Source organism: Phalacrocorax carbo, chromosome 4 (genome assembly GCF_963921805.1).
Source record: "Phalacrocorax carbo chromosome 4, bPhaCar2.1, whole genome shotgun sequence".
Classification (NCBI taxonomy): domain Eukaryota; kingdom Metazoa; phylum Chordata; class Aves; order Suliformes; family Phalacrocoracidae; genus Phalacrocorax; species Phalacrocorax carbo.
Genome location: NC_087516.1, coordinates 7,119,449 through 7,131,279, shown reverse-complemented (window position 1 = coordinate 7,131,279; position 11,831 = coordinate 7,119,449). Strand labels below are relative to the sequence as shown.

The following is an 11,831-nucleotide window of genomic DNA, read 5'->3' as shown; positions in this document are numbered from 1 at the left end:
TATTTCTCCTCCTCCAGCTCAAAATTAAACACATACAGTCATCCTGATCTGAGCGCAACCCTTCTGCCAGGTGGTGTCAGCATCCCACAGCGCCAGGTCCAACAGCTCATGTTCATTTTTAAAACAAAGCAGCCCCAGCTAAAGGCACCCACACTGAATTTCTAGGAACCCCAAAAAACTTCCACCGTGTCCTTAGCAATCACTACGGCCTCTCCACTGACATCAGTCTGCGGGTGAAAATCTATTATTGGGCTTCTCATTTCTCCCTGAGGTGGAAAAACTCCAAAATAGCCTGTGGAAATGGATGGTAGTAGTACCCCACCCGCTCCCCCCACTCCCCCCAAACATCAGCCATCACTGGTTAAGTCCCCACCGGTGGGAAGCCTCTGCAGGCGAACTTGCTGGCAGATGTAATTTCTGTCCCCCATCACATAAGCCCGTGCACCATATGGAGTCACGGAGTGGTTAGGATCAGGCCACTGACTCTAAGCTGTCCCCAGTCCTGTACCAAGTGCAAGAACCACCCTCTCCTCTGTTTTATTTATTTCTGAGAAAATTACCCAGCTCCATGCCTGCCTTGTGCAGGGTGTCTTCTGCTTCAATGTCACCCTCTCCAGAGTCATCACATAGACCTCTTGCAGCTGTAGAACCTTATGATGGCACAGGACCACAAGGAGAAAAAGATCCACATCATATAGCTGCTTTGCTCTAACATAAAAGCCTTCCCCTGCTCCCTGTTCTTCTGCGCAACCAGTTTTGCATTTGTCTGCAGCTTCTGGTGACTTTCAGGGCATCACTGGAAACATTTGGGAGAATAAACTTCTGGCAAATAAAACTCACTCTTTTGCCTCGCCAAGATGAATCCCTTTGTTTATGGAGCTTGTCCCCATCCAGATATCCGGCTTACTCAAGCAAAGAGACTCTCCAGGTGCAGTTTTTCCTGCTCCTGATTGAGGAGAACATCCTCATCTTCTCCATCTTCTGCTCTGAATCATCAAGTGTAAATTAGCAGTAATGTTGCCCACACGGAAGAGTCTGGAGGAAACACAGACTGGAAAAATGTTCTGCCTTCAGAAGCCAGCAAGTGGTATATATGCAAGACCAACAGGCACTGTGAGAGGAGTGAGGCTGCTATCTAGCAACCCTTGGAGGAAAGAGTCAGGACCAGCTACTGTCAGCCTGATGCTGTCAGGTAAAAGAGAGAAGCACAGGGAGATTTGAATCCTTCCTTCAAAAACTCCTTCCTCTAGCATCACCTAACCTGACCCTTGCTGTATTAAAAATACACTAATTTTTGCTCAAATCTTGACTTCAAGGTCCAGTCCATCTCTGGACACTGTGGTGGGTGGCAGAACAACGTCCTGTGCATGTGTTAGCAGGCATCTAGTGTACCTCAGAGAATCTGTTGTTGACAAGGTGGGTTTTAACTTTGTAGAGCTCTTGGGTGCCAGAATGACAGAGCTGAAGAATGACATATTCTGCTGCTGGAATGGGCACATGTTCAACACTGACTCAAGAGAGGAAAAAGCCACTTACTGAACCTCCAATACTTGTTTCTCAACAACTCAAAGCTTTTGGAGGTCTCCCATCTCAATGCTAACCAGGTCCGTTGCTGCACAGCTTTTGAAACCTCACAAGAACAGGCACAGTGTAAGGAGGACGCTGCACTATTTGGAGCAAACCGGGAGACAGTCAGTTTATAGAAAGACCCTCCTGGATTTTTAACAGGTTAATATTGAATGTTTTATTTGAACTCGCCTGCTTCAAATTTCAGCTATCGGTGGGTCAGTGCATAAAATACACAGGTTTCATTTGTGTGCATTCATGTCTGCATGTGGTGCTTTGAGCCAGGGGCTCAGCGACCAGCAGGGAAACAAAAGGGAGGAGGAGAAGACGGCTAGTCAAAGGAAAAAGATATTATTACCTTCATGCACATTTTAGGGTGGTAATTTTCTCCTGGCATCACCTCCCAAGGGCTCAGTCTTCAGTCTGCTCTCAGTGTACTTGTTCAGGCTAAAATCTATGGTCAGAGTATGGGATTTCATCTGTGTTCCACCCACCACCACCCCCGAGCCCACCCTGAAACCCTCACACAAAATAAATTATGCCAAAGAGAAATCCTCCCTAAGAATTGTGCAAGAATTAGCATCCTGCAGGGACCCCTTTAACCCACCCTTGTCCTACCAAAGACCCACACTGAGCTCAGGTTTTCTGGGACAGAGCCACAGGCACTATCCTCATCAGCTGGAGGAACAAGAGACCGAGCCTTGATCCTGCCAGCTTCTGAGCAGCCTGGCCTCATCCAGCAAAGCAGTTAAGTATGAGGCTTATGCTACAGCTTAACTGGCTCAAGATCCCTGGCTAAAGGGCCTCGGAGAAGAGCAAAATAGCACTTGGCCTACGTTGTGCATCCGTCTGTCTGTCTGTCACTGCCCTCTGCCGGGGAGCGTGGCAGCTTCAGGACCCCGTGTGTCTGGCGTGGTCTCACAGGCCTGGGACACGAGTGGCATAGTGTCAGGCAACGATGATGAGGATGGAGAGGGGAGGATGCAAACCTGCACCCACTTTCAGGGAAACTTTAGCTCCTTTCTGCACCGTGCAGAGAAGATGAAACCCAAACCGGAGCAGTGAGCGATGCCACGGAGCCCATGCACCCACACATGAGAGCCTGCCTGGCCGATGCAGACACCTATGACACCCATAAATTTTAAACACACTGACCAACATAAAATTAAAACTTGCTTTGAAGCCCAGTATAACCTTACTAAAGTAGCATAGCTAGCAAGAGCATGCAAGTGCTTTGTAACACTGATGGCATAGCCAGACGCAACTTTGCATATGTAAGTCAGTGCCGTGATCACAAAAAAGGCAGACAGAGATGGTGTAGGCACACTTAGGAGGCATCCTGGTGACAAATGTTGCCAGAGGGAGGCCAAGATAAATACAAGGGGCTGCAAAAAGGCAGAGCATCCCCCCAATACACGAGGAGGATGGCTGGCAAGACAAAGGAAACAAGGTAAGCAGTATCAGGAGGAGAGGAACACACCACCACCACCTCCCTTCCCCTTTTTGGAATTGGGCAGTAGCATAAAAAACATCAGGTATAAATGAGGAAAAACTGGAGAAACAAGAAAAGAAGCAGTTTGGTTCTGAGTTGCTCTCTCAAGCCTGGTTACCTTGACCTGGGTGATCAGGAGCCACCGAGACTGCAGGGACCGGCGCCCACTGCACAGCATCCGTCAGTAATGTGTTTTTACAGCTAGTGTATATAGGATTGCTGGAGGCTGAGTCTTGTATATGCAGTGATGGTGATTAACACAGTGGAAGAACTGACCATCAGCAAGAAGCCTGTTCGGATTTTAGCAAAGTTTAATTCTACAGTTCAAAACTGGACTGATGTGCCAGTCTTCTAAATACTCCCATCACAGCTATCTCTAATTCTGCCACAGATGGATGGATGGACAGATGGATGGACGGCTGGATGGATTCATATGCAACACAGAGCTCTGCTGGAGAAGGACGACAGGCTCAGCAGTGTTTCACTCCATGCCTGCATGTTTAGGTACCAGACAATGCCTCCCCTCTTCCCAGGGCAAAGCGACCGCTCCAGCACACAGGCAAAAGATGGCAACTGGAGGGTGTAATTTCATCCATTGCCTGTGTTGTCTGCAGACTCATCCTGTCCCCTTTGGTGGCTTCATTTGTACCAGATGCTGTGAGGAGCACATCTGGTGACAAGGGGCCAAAATAACATGGTGGCCATCAGAGGTAGTTGTCACTTACCTGCCTTGAGGGGTGGAGAACCCCAATCCCTGCACAGATGCCTTATTCTGCCCCTTGTTCATGAGGGTTTTGGACCCTCACACACCTCTTTCTTAGTCCTGTAATACAGGAAAAGGAGAAGAGAACACGAATTGCTTCCCAAATGACACAAGAAGATACCCCACAAAATCCCAGCATCCAGCATGGGACTGGAGGCAGGTTTGCCACCCCAGCTCTCCCTGGCAGAGACCTGCCTGTGCTGGCTTCTTCTTTGCTCTATAGTTGGGACAAGCACAACATTTGTTGGGAGCATCTTGCTTACACTCCTTCAGCTAGTCTATACACACTGCAAATGGACAACCACAGTGAGGAAATATGGATCAGAGCCATGCTTCCTCCAGCACACAGCAATGAGAAGGTATAAGAAGATATCAAGGAGGCAGATATTTGAGAAACTCTAGACCGTGAGGGTCTCCTCTTAAGCTCTGAGCACTGGATAACAGCTAAGGCCTGAAAGCACTATTCAGATCTGGTCCAAAACTTGTTAGCATAATCTCTTATGGGTCTGAACTAGTGGTGTGATCCATACAAATATCTGACCTCCTTTTCAATTTTGCTAAGTGCCTGGATTCAGCAATACTCCGCAGCAACACATTCCAGATTGCACTTTCCATGAGAAAACCGTGTTCATATGCCCCTTGAATGAGGTGTGTGATATAAAAAATACAATACAATCACATAAAACAGTGGGAGATCCTTACTTTGGAGAGCGTAGCAATAGTTAGCTCATCTCAGAAAGGAAATCCTTGATGCTGAGGCCAGGTCCTCAGCCTGGATTTTTCCTGAGCTCTGCACTTCTCTAACCTCATAGACTAGGAAGCACTGTAAATGATAAAGAAGTGAAACCCACTGCTTTTTAGCTCCTCATCCCTCCTTTTCATCTTGAAGGAGGCTATTTCAGTGCTGAGCTCCAGGATCTAAAGGCCACAGAGTTGAGCAGTGATCAGTGGAAATTCTGTCTGTGGGTGTGAAGGAAAAGAAACACATTTGCACAGGGAAATCTGGCATCAGCAGAAGCTGCAAATGAGACAAAGAAAAAGGTTTCCTCTCTCTCAGGAGGAAAGCACAAGAGCTATCCCAGCAACTTTTATGGACCACAGTCTTGCAGCCAAACCTGGAATCTCCTGGCTGCTGTGAAGGACTTTATGAGGTTCCCCCAATGTGCACACTGAAGTAGCCTGTTTCATACACTCCACATGTCCCTTTCGATTTATATCCCTCAAGCTTTGTCTGCTGGAAGGAAAAGAGAGCCAACGGCAAGTGAGGCACTTCAAGGAGAGCGTGATTGTCAGCAGGACTGCCTTTTTGAAAGGGCTTTGGAAGAGGAGCAGCACAAGTTGTATAATGGCAGCAGTGAGAACACGGGAGGGCATCCGATCACTTCTCCTGCGGAGCCAACGCAACAAAGACAACAGAAGGTGAGCATGGTCCTTCCATTCCCTTCCAGCCCAACCTGGCGATGAGGCTGACCCTAACATGATTTCCCGCTGATTGCTAGCAAGGAACCCATCAAATCCACCAGTTCCCTCTGATGAAGATGAAACTCCTGTCTGCAAGAACTCCCCATTGTAATATCAAGCATCATCTTTTCAAGCAAAATGAAAAACACCGTGATTGTGCTTCTGCATCCCTAAAGTCACCCCAAAAATTGTACCTGCAAAAGCCAATGTTAGAAGGTCTGTGAACAGCAGGATTAAGCAAGCTTGGATTCCCACCAAGTATCACAGCCAGAGTTGGCTGGCCAAAACAGGGTGGGAAATTACCTACCTTTTTCCTCCGCTACCCGGGCACAGATTTTTACATTGTTTACGAACTTGTAATACCTTTTACAACCCTCCCCATATGCAACGTTTAAATAAACTTGGCCATGAGCTACCTTGGGGACGAAGGGGCAAAGGTCACACTGCGTAATCTTTAGCCCTTCAGTAAGCCTACTGAAAAAATAAAGAAAAAGAGGAAAAATACTTATCATTCAACGTACTAACAACTTGTTCAAGAACAAAGTGAAAGCTAGTTGCAGGCTACAGTGGAAGCAAAACACTGAATGGCAGCCACATCCCCTCTTACCCGCCCTGCCTGCCTGCTGCGGGCATGCCTACCCAAACACACACCAGCAAAAGGCAAACTGCTCTCATATTGACACTGGGACCCAACCTAAAGGGCTCACAGAGATCATGCAAAACCAAAATTTGACCTGCTAAAAGATCCGTCAGTTTAAAACTTCCCCTAGTGCTCTCCATAGGCAGTTGGAGGTATTCCACGGTTCTCCTGCAGGAACCAACTGCCAGACTTGCAGATCCTCCCAGAGCGACATCTGTACGCGTCTGCTGGATGAGGGGCCTCAACACCCAGTTGCCTCCTTGTTTTTATATAAGAAAACACCTGCATGTCCTCTGACTTCCCAGAGAGCTGATAACACAAAGGATAATTGCAGATTTTGGGTGACACCACAGGCTTTGGGTATCAGCTGCTGTTAGCAGGGGCAACCATGTGCCAGGGACAGCTCATTACACCTCCTGTGACATTCCTACTCCTTTCTTTCCTGCAGCCCTTTGATGAGATGATGAATTGAGCATCATTTAGTTCTCATCTAACAGCTCGTGCAGATGGGAACAAAAGTCAGAGCCAGAATAAAACCGCTCCAGGTGTATTTGCTTCATTCCTGCATTTTGCAGGAGTATTCCTAGCACGGCTGGTTAAGAAATGATATGTTCTTGGCTTACACTTTTCATGGCAGCTTTACACTGGGAAACATCTCTGTCAAATGATCGAAAGCCGCACGGGAATGCATTTTATTTGGAGCTCTGCATGTTGATGATTGCCAGCTGCTGGGTCGAACATCAGGATCTCTTCACGGGTACATCAGGACGTTGTTGTACTACCAGGTGTGATCATTTTAAGGCAAGTCTGTCCTTCGTGGACTGCAGAGAGAAATAGCAGCAAAGCTGTGATCTGGGAAGCGCTGTTTGGAAGGAGCGTGGTGGGGTTCTCCCTCGCTGGCCCACACATGCTCAGGAATCAGCTTAGGGTTAAAAAGGATGAGACCTCCAAGAATTGTCACCTGGAGCAAGGGCCCAAAAGATGTCATTGTATTACCATAACTCACCGCAGCCATCACCAGCAGCAAGCAAACCAGTCCAGAACAGGAGAGGAGACTTGACTGTCACACATGCTAGATCAGGGACAGGCTACATCGCCTAATAACAGTCACAACAAGCTTGTGAGACCAGCAAAGGGCAAGCGCGTACGCCAAGAACAAATAATATGGGGTCACGCTTACAAGTGTATTCCAAAATAAGAACGGGAGTGGTATGCATACAATCCCTTTATAGTCAAGGATTGGGCTGAGGGTCAGAGATAAGCAGAGCCTGGGAAAAACGCTCAAGTTTTCCAGGCCAGTTGTCTTACCCAATTAAGTTTTCCCTCTCTTCTCCTCTCCCATAATAAATGTGAAAATAACAGAGTGATCAGAAACTTGGAGTAGAGGAAAAGCTGAGGTCCTTCAATCACAAGGAAAATATTCTCCAGGGACATCAGACATAGCAGAAGCAGCAGCAGTTGATATCGATGGGTGGGCTCACACCCTGCTGTGGCATCAATCAATGCAGTTCCCGGCTCTACGCAGATCTGCGCCTGCAAAAAACCCACCCCCATCTCGCTTCAGTGGCTTCATGCGCAATGATGTATATGTTGTATACAGACCAAACCATATCTGCCCCGTGTCACCCCACCTCATCTGTGCCGCACGATTCACATGGTAGCTCCTCCTGTTGCCACCACCACAGCAGGTGCGAGAAGCAGCTGAAGCAAAAGGCCAGTTGAGAGTGCAATGAGCCACGGAGCAAATCCTCCCTGGACAGGCTGCAGGCAGGATTTAGCAGGGAAGTGTTTTACAGTGTCAAGGTCCATTGCATCCCTCTGCTCCAGCTGGCTTCTCCAGTTTTCACACATTATTTTCACAGGAGGAGAGAGAAACTAAAGGGAAGTGCAGAGAGCAGGTTTCCTGCAGTTTTTGAGCCTCCCCTTTATTTCTGCACAATGTAGAACCTCTTTTGTCCCTAGATCACAGAATCATAGGATGTCCTGAGCTGGAAGGGACCCACAAGGATCATCAAGTCCAACTCCTGTCCCTGCACAGGACATCCCAAATTCACACCAGGTCTCTGAGGCATTGTCCAAGTGCTTCTTGAATATCACCAGGCTTGGTGCCGTGATGCCTCCCTGGGGAGCCTGTTCCAGGGCTCCACCACCCTCTGGGGGAAGAACCTTTTCCCAATACCCAACCTAACCCTCCCCTGGCACATCTCCCTGCCATTCCCTCGGGTCCTGTCACCGGTCACCAGAGAGAAGAGATCAGCACCTGCCCCTCCTCCTCCCCTTGTGAGGAAGCTGCAGGCCATGATGAGGGCTGCCCTTGGCCTCCTCTTCTCCAGGCTGAACAAACCAAGTGACTTTAGCTGCTCCTCAAACAGTTTCTCCTCTAAACCCTTCACCAACTTCATGGCCCTCCTCTGGACACGCTCTAGTAGCTTTGTATCCTCTCCTAAGCTGGCATTCCCAACCACCACTCAAGAAGAGAGGTAAGTCCAAGCCCCAGTGCTCAAACATACCTGAAGATGCATCTGCAACTAAATAACAGGTTCTGCAAGCTAAGGTGCTCTTTCCAGGATTGTAAATTTTAAATCAGTCCAAGAGATGCTCTAATTTTGGTCACGGCTGAGTTCAACATGCAGCTCCTTCTGAAACAAAGGCTTGTGTTTCCCTCCCCTCTGCCTCCAGCATCAACTTTAGCTACAGGGGAGAGTCTGTCCCCAGTTTTATCACTGGGCTTTACTTTTTCACAACATGCCCTGTAAGTAGAGCTAAAAATGCTTCAGGAGGAAGGGTGAGTAACTGCAACCCCAGCATCAGTGTCTAATATCATGCATCGAGCCGAAAGGGCAGAAAGAGAGAGGCTGGAAAGAACACTCCCTTCCTCCCTCTGGGGCAGCTAAATCTATCCCCGGCCCACGGTGGGATCAGCTACAGCTGAAACAGCCCTGTCTGGAGTTCATCCAATGCAGTCTTCAAACTTTCCAGTGCTGGAAGACCTCCCGGCACAATCCATGCCAATGCTTCTCTAATCTCATGTTAGAAAAATCTTCTTGCTGAACCTAAACCTCCCAGGATGCTATTTGTGTCTGTTACTGCTTGGCCTTTCCCTGGGATGATGCAGAAGGAAGGAGGGAATCTGTCAGTGACCCTTTGCATCATCTTCTCTGGACTGGCTGGTCTCTGTTTGCTCATGTATCCTGGCTAGCCATGTTTTTGGAGGTCTCAGGATTTTTGTTGCCCTCCAAATCTCTCTGGTGGCAAAAAGGACTGAGCCAGGCTGGGCAGACCTCCGTGGATTGGTCCAACTCCCTGGGAAACAAAGCAACCCACAATATATGTAGCAATGATCCCTCTAGAGCTGAAGACTGTTCCCTTCCACAAATCTCTACACAAGATTTCTAGAGTACATGCATATATTGTTCAGGCTGGCAGAAGTCCTGCTTTTCATAGAATCACAGAATAGTTTTCCTCCAACACACTGGTTTCCTTAAATTTGTGCCCCACATTTCTGAAGGCAAAGCACTAGGACTGAAAATAGGAGGGGAAAATGGGAAGGTTTTCTGAACCAGAGAACAGGCAGCTACTCTCTGTACCTTCACATGCCTGAAAAGACCATCATTGAGCCTCCCTGTACTACCAAATATGGAAGGGTTTGGGTGAATTTAGCAGGCAAACACCCAGTACCTTCACCTTGGTGCTAATGAATCCCGAACAAGTGAGAAGGAACACCCTCAAAAAGTCACATAACCACTTGTTTTTTGCTTTATACCTTCCCTCCTGTGGCGCTACACCTGTGTGGAGCCACCATGAGCAGGGGTATTTTACTGCTCTGTAAAGTAAGCTGCTGCCAGACTTGGTCAAAAGCCTTTTGAAGCCAATGAGCCTCTCTGTTTTAGTGGGCTTTGGATGAGGTCCTAAATGGCCTCTGTGGCAACTTCACAGCAGAGAACTAGGAAACACTATTGATTTTTAGTCTTCTCTTGAACAGCACTCACAGTGAGTGTCCAACACAGGTGACTCAACCGTGACAGATCAAGACTGACTCATCACTATGAACTCATGGGCTCAGGCCGTTCCCAGGCTCAGTCCTGATCTCCTCCCCATTTGCCTATAGCATAAGCAATCTGCTGAAACCATCTCACACAGAGAGGCATCAGCACTGAGATGGGCTGCAACGTTAGCCACCATCAAACAAGCTCTGGCTCATCAGTTACATGCTTTGAAGCGAGGAACAAACTTTAGCACTATTCCCGATGTACTGGGTTAAAGCCAGGGCTGCTGAGGATTTTACATGCATCACTGTTGTCCTGTCCATTATGGCTGCCCAGACTTTCCCATGCAGATAGATCTTAGCTTTCCTCAGATACAGAATATTCCTGCTGCCTACAAACCTCTGGGAATTGTGAGCAACAGCCTGTATGTCCATGAAGGCTGGAGCCAGAGGCATCAGTAAGCCTGCCCATGCACTCCCACATCCAGAGAAGTGAAAATGCATCATAAAACATCTGTCTCAAGTGCCTTCTTCCACTTTCTCATGCTGGAAGGGAATAAAATACAGGGCAGATTCCTTCAAATGATACCAAATCCCAGTGCTTTGTGAATCCTCGGAGAAGAGATTGTCTGGGTGGCCCATGGTTCTACCCCCAGCCATAGCCAGGGCTTCACGTTGGCAGCCAAACGGCTGAGACCCCTTTTGAGGTCATTTCTGCAGGGCTCATGGGTGCAACCACTGAACCAAGAGCCAATTATGCTGCGTACAAAGGAAAGCTCATTCCTGAGCTTGGGGAAAGGCCCCGTGCTGGGCTGCACCTGGGTCATCTGCCTTCCAAAAGGCCCTGCAAGGTGTTACGGAGGCAGCTCAGCACCACGGCATCTCTGCTGGTCTATGACTTGCTGCCTACTGCCACAGTTCCCAGAGCAGGGGAGAGGCTTGAGCTTATGGAGGGAAGCAAGGTGACTCCTCCAAATGTGGAGAAGGACCACCGGTTCTGGCTGATCAAGACCATGAGGTGGTCCTTCAGAAGCAGCACAAAGCAGGATCATGGCAGGAGGTGGCAGAGACCTTGACTTACCTTCAAAATACTGTGTTGGAATCAGAGATTCAGGGTTTCTGGTAAAGGAGGTAGTATTTTTTGGACTGTTCTGAAGAGGTCTGATGAGTTTCTGCCTTGGCAGGCAAGCTCCACACTTCTGTCTTCACCAACCTCAAACACAAAGTGAGCTTTTCCTTCCACACTGCTGGTGTGCAGAGCAGCAGTGTCACAGCTGAGCAGTGACTTTCCCTGTCCATGCAACGTGCAAACACTCCCCAACCTGCCCCTGATCTGAGGGAATAGGAAAAAATCCCTTTTCCCAAATGCTTTTAAACATTGGTGGGGTGGGGAACAAAATACGAACACCTCAAATCACTAAGTGGCCTCCCCCACCAGAGGAACTAAAATAAATAAAGGAGGGATAAACCTAAATACCTTTATGCAGAGTGTGAAGACCCATGATTATTTTATTCCTGGTGCGGGCAGTAAATCCAGGACTGGTGCTGTATGCTGGCCACCTGAGCACTGAAGTCGAGGGTGATGCTCTGCTCAGAGGACACACACTTGTATCTGTGGGGGACAGAGTGAGTAGGAATGGGGACATCAGCTCTCCTCCCTCCAGCCCATGTGGAGAAATCCCTGTTATCACCCTTTGCTTGTCACTTTACACCCGTCCTGTCTAAGAGCTCTACACCCATCTTACACCTACCTTGCACCCCTGGCTCCTCTGTGGATACCTGATTTGTCCCAGGCAAGGGACACACAGGTGCAGAGTTGGACACCCAGGTCCTTTAGCAGCTTTCAGATACCGCTGCCTTGGTCCAGCTCTCAGACCAATGGAGACTTTGACTCTGAGGAAAGGGAATATAGAAACATTATTAG

The 11,831-nt window shown here is 48.3% G+C and overlaps 1 long non-coding RNA gene across 1 annotated transcript; it reads right to left on the bottom strand.

Annotated features, from left to right (window-relative positions):
- Nucleotides 1–3,422: 3,422 nt before the first annotated feature.
- On the bottom strand, nt 3,423–5,672 carry LOC135313240 (uncharacterized). Its single transcript, XR_010372869.1, has 5 exons — nt 5,590–5,672; nt 4,937–5,208; nt 4,673–4,781; nt 3,784–3,881; nt 3,423–3,509 (listed from the first exon to the last, which is right to left on the bottom strand). It is a non-coding gene; the product is annotated as an uncharacterized LOC135313240 (long non-coding RNA).
- Nucleotides 5,673–11,831: the final 6,159 nt, after the last annotated feature.